Source organism: Catharus ustulatus, chromosome 3, assembly GCF_009819885.2.
Source record: "Catharus ustulatus isolate bCatUst1 chromosome 3, bCatUst1.pri.v2, whole genome shotgun sequence".
Classification (NCBI taxonomy): Eukaryota; Metazoa; Chordata; class Aves; order Passeriformes; family Turdidae; genus Catharus; species Catharus ustulatus.
In genome coordinates, this window is record NC_046223.1 from 27456087 (window position 1) to 27466887 (window position 10801).

A 10801-nucleotide genomic window follows, 5' to 3' on the forward strand; every position below is an offset into this window, starting at 1 on the left:
TCTTACTAAAAGTATTCCAAAGAGTGTCACTTTCCCCAATTCTTTCCTTCCTTTTCCTCTTCGCCTTCTATTTCCTCCTATAACCAGACACAGGGTACTTTTGGAAAACAGAAGTCATTAGACTAATTAGCATAAAATCCAGTAGCACAAGGTAAGAAGAACAGAAAGATACTAAATTTTAACTCCTCCAGGATTTAACAACTGAGATGTCTAGAACTTAAATAACTTCTTAATAACACATAAATAGCAATACTCAACTTGGAGCTAGCCAGTACACAGCTAGAATGAAATTTTAATGATTGCAAGTTCTCTATCTTTCTCTTAAATATATAAATAAAAAAAACCAGTACCATCCACTCTTATATACCCTATTAAAAGAGCTACTTGAAAGCTTTCCAGAATACTTCCAGAAAGGTTAGAGAAATGCTCTGGAAGCTGCAGCAACACAGGGCTGTATTTGTAACACAGAAATTTACACTTTAGTTTCCATTAACAATCCAAGCACAAGTGGACAAAACTATAGTAACTTCAGATTAGGATTGAAATGCCTTTCCCTATAAAAACCTGCTAATGTTTTATATTATTTTTCAAATTATTGAACAGTATCTTATGATATATAGCACACTTCTAACCATAAACAAATTGGTAAGTCCTGCACTGTTTTAAGAAACCATCTTTGCAAGATTCTCCACGTCAGAAGTCACAAATATTTTAAAGTACTCGCACAGTGTCATCAGATGAAGTGTAAAGATAAAAACAGTACGGGCATCTTCAACATAAGCTGGAAGACAAGAAGACTCTGTAGTTTCATTTGCTACTAAACTCTCCTGCTTAGCATTTAGCAGGATGCTATTTATAACCTAAGTGTAGAATACTACAGTATCAATTGCTATAGTTGCACACTGTAAAACCCTATATACTTATATGAAAGTGTTACTTCTATACAGTAACTTCACCTTCTGAAAGGTGAGCAGAACTGGGCATTTCTATTTACAGCCGCCACACCGATATTAGCAAATATGGTACTGGTGCCTCTGTTAATTTATACTGATCAAAGACATTTTAAGGAATGACAGTATGGGAGTCTGAGCTTCATTTTGAGACAGACAGCTGAAAACATTGTGACATTATAAAACAATCTGAGAAACTCAAACTTTCACTGGCATTCACCTAAATTATCATCATCAATTTGAAATATGTTTGGTGTAAGACTCAGGTGTACCTCACCATAGGCCTTCATCATTTGAATGAATTACACTTCTAGCACTATCTATGGTGCTGTGGAGTGTTAAGCCAATCCTAGAATAAGAATTTGTTAAAAATAACTGTGGCTTCAAAAGCTGGATGAAGTTGTAGCATCTTCTGGTTTTAATCTGGTATGCAGCACTACAAATCAACTAAGAACTCAACTTTAAAAAGAAAACGAAACAAGAAGAGCTCACTATTTCATAAAATGAAAGATTGAGCAGATCAGAAAGTCAGTTTCCAAAAAAGATACAAACTTAACAAATTAAGGGACGCAGGATTAGGTCTGATTTCAGGCAACCAGGTAAAGGTCAGGAGAACACACTAGACAACAGAGTGAAAGTTTATACTAATAGCAAAACCTCCACATGAAACACAAGAAGAAGCTAACAAAACAAAGGCAGTTAGCATGCATCAAGAATCTTTAATTTTCAGAAGCTGAAAAACAACACACAGTTAAGAAGAATAGAAAAAAAGCAAGGATAAAAATCAAGAAGGCCACATTAACCATTTCAGTCAGGAAGTGACCTAAAAAGGCAGCAAGAGGGGTTGCTAAATAAAGATGATTTTTAGAAATTACCTCTTCACAGGAAAAAAATGACAGCTCATACACTGTTTGGCTTTTAAAAAATGTTAATTGCAACCATCCTCCGTAAATTTTAACTATAATTATTAATTTTAATAAGATGTGGATGTAGGTGAGAAGATGGAAGAATGACTCAATTTCTGAAAACATTAAGATATATTGAAGGCAAATTACTGGATCCTACTCAAACTGCATTTGAGATTAGAAATCCTTTGGATTTACTCTGAAAAATCCATGGAAGCTGAGGGAAAAACAGAAGCCTAATAAAAAATACAGACTGATATACAGGTTTTTGGTACCACTTTACCTGACAACCTACTCATAAGCAAAACAACAAAATACAATGTGTTTCTAGTTGCAAAATACCAGCACAGTAGTTGGGCAACACAAATTTTAAGTATGTATACAAAATTAAAATGTGGTTCATTGCAACTGGGAATATTGTGGGGAAGTCCAAGTGATGCTATCTCCTAATCCAACAAGGAAACAACTGGCACAACCCATGTACAATAATAGCTTCAACACACAACACAAGAAGTTGTATGTTTTGGACAAAACACAAATGCAGAAATGAAAGGTGGGGTACAACTGGCTAAGTACTGCAGCCCAGAGGGCACTGAAAATGAGACACTGTTAAGCATGAGACGTCACACAGCAAAAATACTCCAAATTCTCAACTTCTAAAAATAGGAATATAGCTAAAATACAGATAATGATCTCTTCAACATGGTGTGCTTATTCACAAAAAAAAACAAATATAAAAGACCCGAAGAACATCTATCCCATCCCACTTTCCAAACACAGAAGCAACTGAACCTAATCCATCAGGAATCACATAACCAATACTAATGGTTGTAATATTAATTTTAATGAAATATTTGAACAGGATACTTCAGTCAAGCTTTCTCATTTGGAAGCCCCTAAAGTAAGATTAGGAAGGGGGGGAAAAAAACCAACTATCATGCATGAACATTATATTTCTGATCCTGCCTCAGTACTAGATGTTCGATTACACAGTTTTATGATGTAATCACATTTTCTCTATTTAACTTTTTTCAGACTTAAATGCAATGCTACACAACAAAACACATACTTCCCCAAGAGCTGCAATGAGTGTCAAGTATTTACTTTCACCTATTACCTTCAGATGGCATTTTAAGATTTTTCTCTACATGAAACACTTTATTTGCAAGCACATAAAGCTGCACAGTAAATTTCAGATCTGTTTGAATGAGCAATCTGGTTCTTCCCCATAATGTGGAATTTCTCTCTAGCATGCTTCAGAACTGGGAGAAGCTCAAAAGGATATATTGAGCCCTATGAAGCAATCTCTCTCCATCTCCCACAATCACAAGATAAGAAGCAGCCTTCAGATACTGGAGCCTTTGGACCATTTTCAGCTTTGTCTCTACAGCTGCAGCCCTCACCTACACAGGTCCACTGTGCATTTGTAATCCCAAAACAAGTGGTAACCTCCAGTTTAGCTTACAACATTGCGAAAGTAGCTGAAGATAAACTTACAGAAAAACTGATGGAGAGATGAAGTGTGCAGGGAGAAATTTATACCAAAGTCAACCAGTAAAATTCTTCTGTTTACAAGAGTTTAAGTAGGAATTCCACATACTTATGTCTTCCACATTGCTAGAGCAGACTTAAGTAGTGCCTTCATTTCCTATAAGAACATATCTTACACACCAGCTTGAGTAAAAAAAGTCCAATCTTTCCCAAAACTCAAAAAGTAGGTGATGTTCATGTTTTCCCTTGCAGTAGCCAAAAGGCTGCTTTCTGTAAAACTTGACCAGCTCAAGACATAATAAAAATATTTATATTCATATATTCAGATACATATTTATTCATATATTACTTATATATTTGTATAAATGTATGAAGATAACCACATGTTTAATTATGAATATTAGATATTTGCCTCCCCTTATCAGAGCCAAAAAAAGCTGGTGCTTTTTCTATGAGACATACTGAATATTTTGTTCTTTCTAAATTAAATAGGCAAAAACTGCATTAAAGAGTTCTCAAAATAAAGTCATGGCCAACTTGAGTTAAGACTCCATTAGTGTACATAAAAGCACTCCAGAGCTAACATTAATTTCAGTAAACATAACACTAAATATACCACCTGAGACCCCAGCATGTTTAAACAATATTTGTAGTGTCAGCCATGATGAGCTATACAAAAAGGCCACAATGTTCAGGTCACTGTATAGTTGCTTCAACGACATATAGCAGGATCTTACAAGAGAGAAAAATTAATGTCTTTCCATGCAGACTGACCAACCTTGTGTTTCTTGGAGAATATCTAAAAAATTGCCTGATTTACAAGAGGTAAAAGAGAAAACCTTTGCTTTGTACTACACTTAGAATCTTGGGGGAAAACTCAAAGGAAAAAAAACTTAGGAAAACACTGAAAAGGGTGCCAAGCATTGAAACAGGCTATCCAGGGAACTCAGTCACCTTCCCTGGAAGTGTTCAGGAGACAGGTACATGAGGTACTTGAGGACATGGTGAAGTGGCAGTGTCAGTCAACAGTTGGATCTGATAACCTTAGAGGTCTTTTTCAACCTTAACACCTCTAAGATTCTGTGATTTCTTGGGAAGTATCTAGGCATATACTTACACTTTATATCCACCACTAAAACATTTTCACTACAACAGTGCAGCTTGTGCAACTTTATTACAACAGAGTATTATGAAAAGTAAGTCTACTCTATGCCTCCTCCACATTTGAAGACTCTTCCCTCTATCATTTTACTAGTGTAATGAAGCATTCAGTTCTATGCTTTCATTAAGCATTCAGTTCTGCATTTTTGTCCATTGGTAATGGATTGCTGACTATGATAGTGAATAGCCAAAAAGAACTCGTTTGCAGCTTATCTTAAAAAAAATAAAATTAAAATGCACCATTCACTAAAGCCATCATTTGGGTCTTTAATTTATGATTCAATCAAATCCATATCCCCTCCACCCCAATCTGAAATATTTTTTAAAAGGATATTTTCACTCTCCCATCTTACCAACATACTTGAAACACAGCACAATGGATGAAAAGGTAAGAGTTCTTACAAGTACCTTCTGTGCTGGTTTTGCCAGGGTTAGAGTTAATTTTCTTCAAAGTACCAAGGACAGGGCTGTCGTTTGGATTTAAGCTGAATACAGTTTTCAAAACACAGAGACAAGTTTGTGAAGGAGCAGGGATCTGGCAGGAGGAGAGGAGAGCCCACACTGGAGCAGGTTTGCTAGTTTGATTTAATTTTGTTATTGTATTGGTTCTCCTTGGTTTTCCTCCGCAGCTATACTTCCATGGTCTATATACTTCAGGAGCCTAACTTCTTCTTTCCCTGTTCTCCTTCCCTGATCCAGAGCCAGACATGGTGGCCAGCAACAGGAGGGTTGGAAGAATGGAGCCAACACTCTTTTTCTGAGCGCTAACTTTCCCACAGTAGAAAGCTGTAACATCAAACCATAACATCACCACTTACAGTATGTAAAGTTCCCCCAAAATACCCTGATATTAACTCAAAAATCTACTCTAAATGCTTGTCAGTGGAGAGGTTTGTTAAACCATTCTTGACTAACAGCAAACTCAGCTTTTTTTCCCCTAGTGAACCATTTGTACCATGTAATCAGTGCACTGCTGATGTTGTACATCTGAAGTTTGTCGTATTGGTCTGCCATATTTTAATAAACTGCATGGCAGAAGAGCGATGACATGTAGCTCAAAATATTTCACATTTCATAGCAGAGGTGATCAAGGGAAAGAGTAAATATGTCTTAAATCTGACTTGCTATGAAATGCTTCTCAATCATTAAGACGCATTTACTATCCCAGCTTGAAGAAGCTTAGATTAAAAATCAAAGCAATAATGATGCTTTTGAGAAAACCTCAGCATGAATGTGATGCTTGCTCTTTCAAATCTCTAAAGAAGTTCACAGATTTGCAACTTTTCTGTAACCACTGCTGTAATGGTAGTCACAGACTGGCATCTGAACTGAGTTCCTCATGTTCAATGCTAAAGTAACTAGACCAAGCACATGGAAACATAGTTATTTACACAACTATCTTGCAAAATGCTAGATTACTCCTGTTTATTTATTTAATCTTCTAACTGGGTGTGTCTTTCCCTACTATTCCAAATACACTGCATTTCATTCTCAAAATAATCTTGAACCTAAGCAGCAAGAACAGTAAGCCCAAATGTTGTCCATATGCCAGACTAGTTCTTCAAAGATGGTGCAGTTCCAGAAAATAAAGCTTGAGTTTAAAAAAAAAAAAAAAGCAATAAATAGTTACTTAAGATAAAAAATTAAATAAGATTATTTCATCATGCTAAATCATTATTTAATTCATGCTTGTGCACTAGGATGCCTAAACACACACAAACAGAAGTGTGACAGAGATTTTAAGTGAAAACTTTTCTTAGGAATGAAATTACTGGGCAGGAGGAATATACAAAAAATTACAAAAAAGTTTTCAGCATGATTACTATACAACCAAATTTATATCTGAAATTAAGCATAATTTGGTGTAAGGAAAAAATGTTGGGAGGGAAATAACCAATAAGCCAAACCCCAGCTGTAAGAACCAAAATATCAAATAAAGCACTCCGAAAGCTCTTTCTAGAAATGGAGTTCTAGGGGCAAAGAATCAGTTAGTCCTTCACCAAGTCACACATGAATTTCAGTGAATATTATTTCTCACAACAAATTAATGTGGGGAATTAAGCTTCCAGTTGAGTAAAACAATAATTAGTAACTAGAAAGAAGAAAGGTTTATTGATAATTTTTAGCTAACTGTGTGGTTCTGTTGCCAACCATAAATCAGATATTCCTGGTCCTTCCCTAACTGGCCTACTCCATCATTCACACCAACTTTAGCATCTGTTGACATCTAATGCACTTCAATAGCTAAAGATCGCAGAAAACTTTTTTTTTTTTTTCAGGTAACATTTTGGCCAGGCTACCAATAAAACAGCCCCAAAGTAAGACCAATAAGCACTAAAAGTGGAGAAATTAGCAAAAATGCCCTTATTCTGACAGTGAGACTTCCCTCTAGGAGTTATCCATTTCTGATTCTTGTCTTTTCCCATCCCTTCTTCTGAACAAGTTCCTTCTTCTGGAACTCACCAAGTCCTTTGCTGAATATAGTTATCTATTTAGAATGTCAGAAAACTGTTATAGTTTTCTACCAGGAATTAAGTTACATTGGCTTAGAGGGAGCACCAGGGACGTGACATGACACAAGAGAAAGAACAACTTGGATAGCCCTAAACCCTTATCTCATAAATCTGTGCGTGTCTGTATTAATGTGTTAATGAAGGTTTGTGTCTCTAAACTTCCCGCAGGGCGCCAACCACACAAAAGTGTGGTCAAAACCTTTAAATGTTATCAAAACCGCAGCCGGGATGCACACAGGTGGGCAGCACAGGCTGAGTTTTCCACCCTCTCTGCGTGAGAGAAGGGAGAGAAAAGCATGGCAAAGAAATTAAGCCGTGCCTCATCACAAGAGACACAGCAGAGCCTGAGGGCACGAAGAGGAAGCCCAGAGTCAGTGACAGAATCACCGACTCATTTAGGTTGCAAAAGACCTCCAAGATCATCGAGTCCGACCCGTGGTCGATCACTGCTTTGACAGCTATAACCAGAACACCGAGCGGCATGTTCATCTTCACTCCATCACTGCTTATCTCCTCTATTCTTCCCCTCTTCCTGGGTGCCCCTGCACACGGCGTGTCCCCCCACAGCCGCGTCCCCCGGAGGTCAGGGCTCTGCTCCGCTCCGAGCCCAGCGTGGCGGAAAGCGCGGGCAGCCCGGGCCGGAGGCCTGAGAGCAGCAGGGCTCCCGCTCGGCCTTTGCCCTGCGCTCACGCCGAGGCCGCGCACACGTGGTGAGGCCGCCGGGCCGGCCTGGGCTGAGCGCTGCCTCGGAGCCCCCGGGGCAGCCACGGCGGGCGGCACCGCAGGGCCCGGCGGCATGGCCGGCAGTGCCCTTGGGCGTGCAGAGCGCAGCCTCAGCCGGCCCCGCCAACCCTCCCGGGCAGCGCGGCGGCGCGGGGTCTCACCTGGCGGGGCCGGGCGGGGGGGCGGGGGCGGCGGGCGGGCGGAGGAGCGGCGGGAGCAGCGGCGGGAGGCGCGGGCGCAGCGCCCGGAGGCACCCGGCGGAGCTCAGCAGCGCGGCCATGACCGCCCGCAGCACGTGAGTCGCGCGCCGGCGCTGCGCCGCCGCCGTCCCCACGTGATCGGGGCGAACCATTCCCATCAGGGGGGTGGCGCTGCACCAGGCCTCGGAAAGGACCCGCTCAGGCGCCAGCGCGCCGTTAATTCCCACCCCGTGCCGCCGGTGGGCCGTTCCACACAGGCCCAGGTGGGGCCGCGCGGCAGCCAACCGGGAGCGGCCCCGGCGGAAGGCGGGCGCCGGGAGGAAGCGGCGGGAAGCGCTGGGAACTGCTGTGGTTCCCAGCGGGCGCTCCGGGAGTCGTTCCGTGCTGTCCCTCGGGACCTGCTGGCTCTGCCGCCTGCATCTCCCGTCTGCCCATCCAAGCAACGCTTCCCTGCAGCCCGGCGGCGGCCGCCGCTTCTTCACTGCCCTTGAGGTGTCCGGACCCTGTGGAAAGCGTGTAGCGTGTGGAGCGCACGCGCGCCCAGGGGAAAAAAAAAAAAAAAAAAAAAAAAAAAAAAAAAAAAAAAAAAAAAAGTGTCGCTCAACCAGTTCCATCCTATGAATGGGAATGAACCGTGTCTTGCCCGGGAAGTCGCGGGTCGCTATCAGTACTCCCGCTGAAATGTTATCGTCTGGGAGTGTTCCTCCCTTGCAGAGGGAAGAACTTTGTTAAACCGAGTATCAGTAGTAAATCGTAAATCTCTGCCTGACCTTGCATATATTTACTTAGATGCCACCTGAATTGATGCTTCATTTTAGCGTCCAAGCTTCCAAGCTAACCTGGTTGCTACGACATACATTAACATTAGAAATTAAATGCGCATTTTTATACAAAACCCATATCATTATTTTTGCTGTAACTTGCAAATAATTACTCTGAGGGCAGATCGACTATGACCAGCCATTTCCAGTTATACTTTATTTGGAAAGACTTGTCTCATCATCAAGATGCAAAAGGCTCCGTTTTTAAAAGCTATGTACAGTCATTTTTGTTATTTATCAAAGTCCTGGATGCTCGACAGTGCTCACTGAGGAATGAGTTCCAACTAATGTGATAACACTAATGAGACAGTATTTGCAGTGTTACATTGCTTGTCATGGCTTCTGCTGTATCAGTGTTGCAGCGTTTCATGGAATACAGAATTCAGTCCTGAGAGGAAAGCTAATGACTTTAAACGTAATTTGGGTGAAGGTGTGCGTGTTAACGTCTTTGAAATGGGTTTTAATGGCCCTACTGACTTTGGGCAGCAGGTTTGTTGCAGAGCCCAAACCACTAGGCTCCTGAAACAAACAGGGGTCTGCACAAGCCTGAACCTCTGAATTTTGGGGTAAAACAGTAGGTTCAAGGGGGGAGTACATGATAGGCAGTTGAGGAAGCTGTCCCTTCCTGGTACCTCAGCCAGTGGGGAAAGGAGGAGGCCAGCATGCAGCCAGAAGTTTAGGGTAAAAGGAGACTGTGCCCTCAGAAACACAGAGAGAGAAAATCCCGTGGGCACGTGCCCCAGTGGACTCTCCCTTTAGTCAAATAAAGTTGAATAACTCCTCTGTTGCCTTTTTAGACATAAACCCCTGTCATTTGTGGATTTTCCTGACAGTTGGGGCTTGTCCAGGGTCCTTCCACCATCGGTGTCTGGCACACGGCAAGAGGAGCTGGAGCCTCAGCCAGTTTGGGTGATGAGCTCCCTTCAGTGCTGGCTGGCACCAGGCGATGCCCTGAGAGAAAGAGACAAAAGGGAAAACCCTAAACCCCAACAGACTGGAAGATAGAAAGAAAAAAATCCGAGGTGACACTGGTTAGCATAATAATAAGTTCTTATTACTGAGACTTCACTGCAGCTGAATCAGCAAAGAACATTTTAAGAAGAAGAACACTGGGACAGATACTGACCAAGAATTCCTCCAAAGGATGAAGAAAAAGCAAAAGTCTTTGTTTGATTATCCAGTTGGTGGATAACTGGATGTGAAATGAAAGGCTGCTCAGAGAAATTCTGCATTTTCACTGCTGACTGAGAAGTCACAGGCATGATTCTGCTTCACAGGTAAGGACAACTACTTGGTTGATGTGAAAAGGAAAAGAGGGAAATTAATTCAAAATTTGATTTAACTGACACAGTAGACTTAGGTAATTATATTTCCTGATGTTCTCTGAATGAGAACATCTGGATCACATTTCTCAAGATCTGAAAATGAGAAAAACTTTAATGAGTAAATTGAGACATAATGTTTATGGAGTCTAGGTGAGAGTTTTAGGTCTTTGAATGAAGAAGATGTGTTGTGTATTAGGTGTGTTATTTGTGGGGAAAAACTATTAGCCTTTTTATGCAAAAATTCAGAGAAAGCACTGTGTCACTACTAGTTGCTGGGAAGTTTCTTCCCTGCAGACAAATACATAGACCACATACTCTAAAAGTCTTGGCCTGATTCACTCTGCTCGAGGCATTTATTCCCATCACTGAGATAATTACCCCTGGGGATAATATTAAACAGTGCCAGGTTATGTTCCTGAGCTCTGGAGCTATGTCCCTGGTATTGAATTCCTATTCTCTACAATAGTTTCAGCCTATGCCAGACAATTGCCTGATATAGTTTGAGGAATTAGCTTCAATCAGCTTGGGACTGTTTCCAGTAGGTGGTTTGGAGATGGCCATGCTGGAGAGTAGGAGCATTTAAAAACAAGGATTCTGGCCAAATTCTTCCAGTCATCTGCATACTACCTCTACTGGAACTCATAAATTCTCTTAAGATTTCTGCTAATTCCATTGAGAACTTACCATAAACACTTATTATTAACTTTTAAAA

The 10801-nt window shown here is 41.1% G+C and overlaps 1 protein-coding gene across 1 annotated transcript in view; it reads right to left on the reverse strand.

The window, feature by feature from the left end:
* Positions 1-7921, reverse strand: part of LOC116993380 (leucine-rich PPR motif-containing protein, mitochondrial-like) — a 48199-nt gene extending 40278 nt beyond the window's left edge. Inside the window, exon 1 of the mRNA XM_033053810.1 lies at positions 7905-7921. The gene's annotated coding sequence lies outside the window, so the exon portion shown is untranslated. The remainder of the gene's footprint in view (positions 1-7904) is intronic.
* Between the last annotated feature and the right edge of the window lie 2880 nt (positions 7922-10801).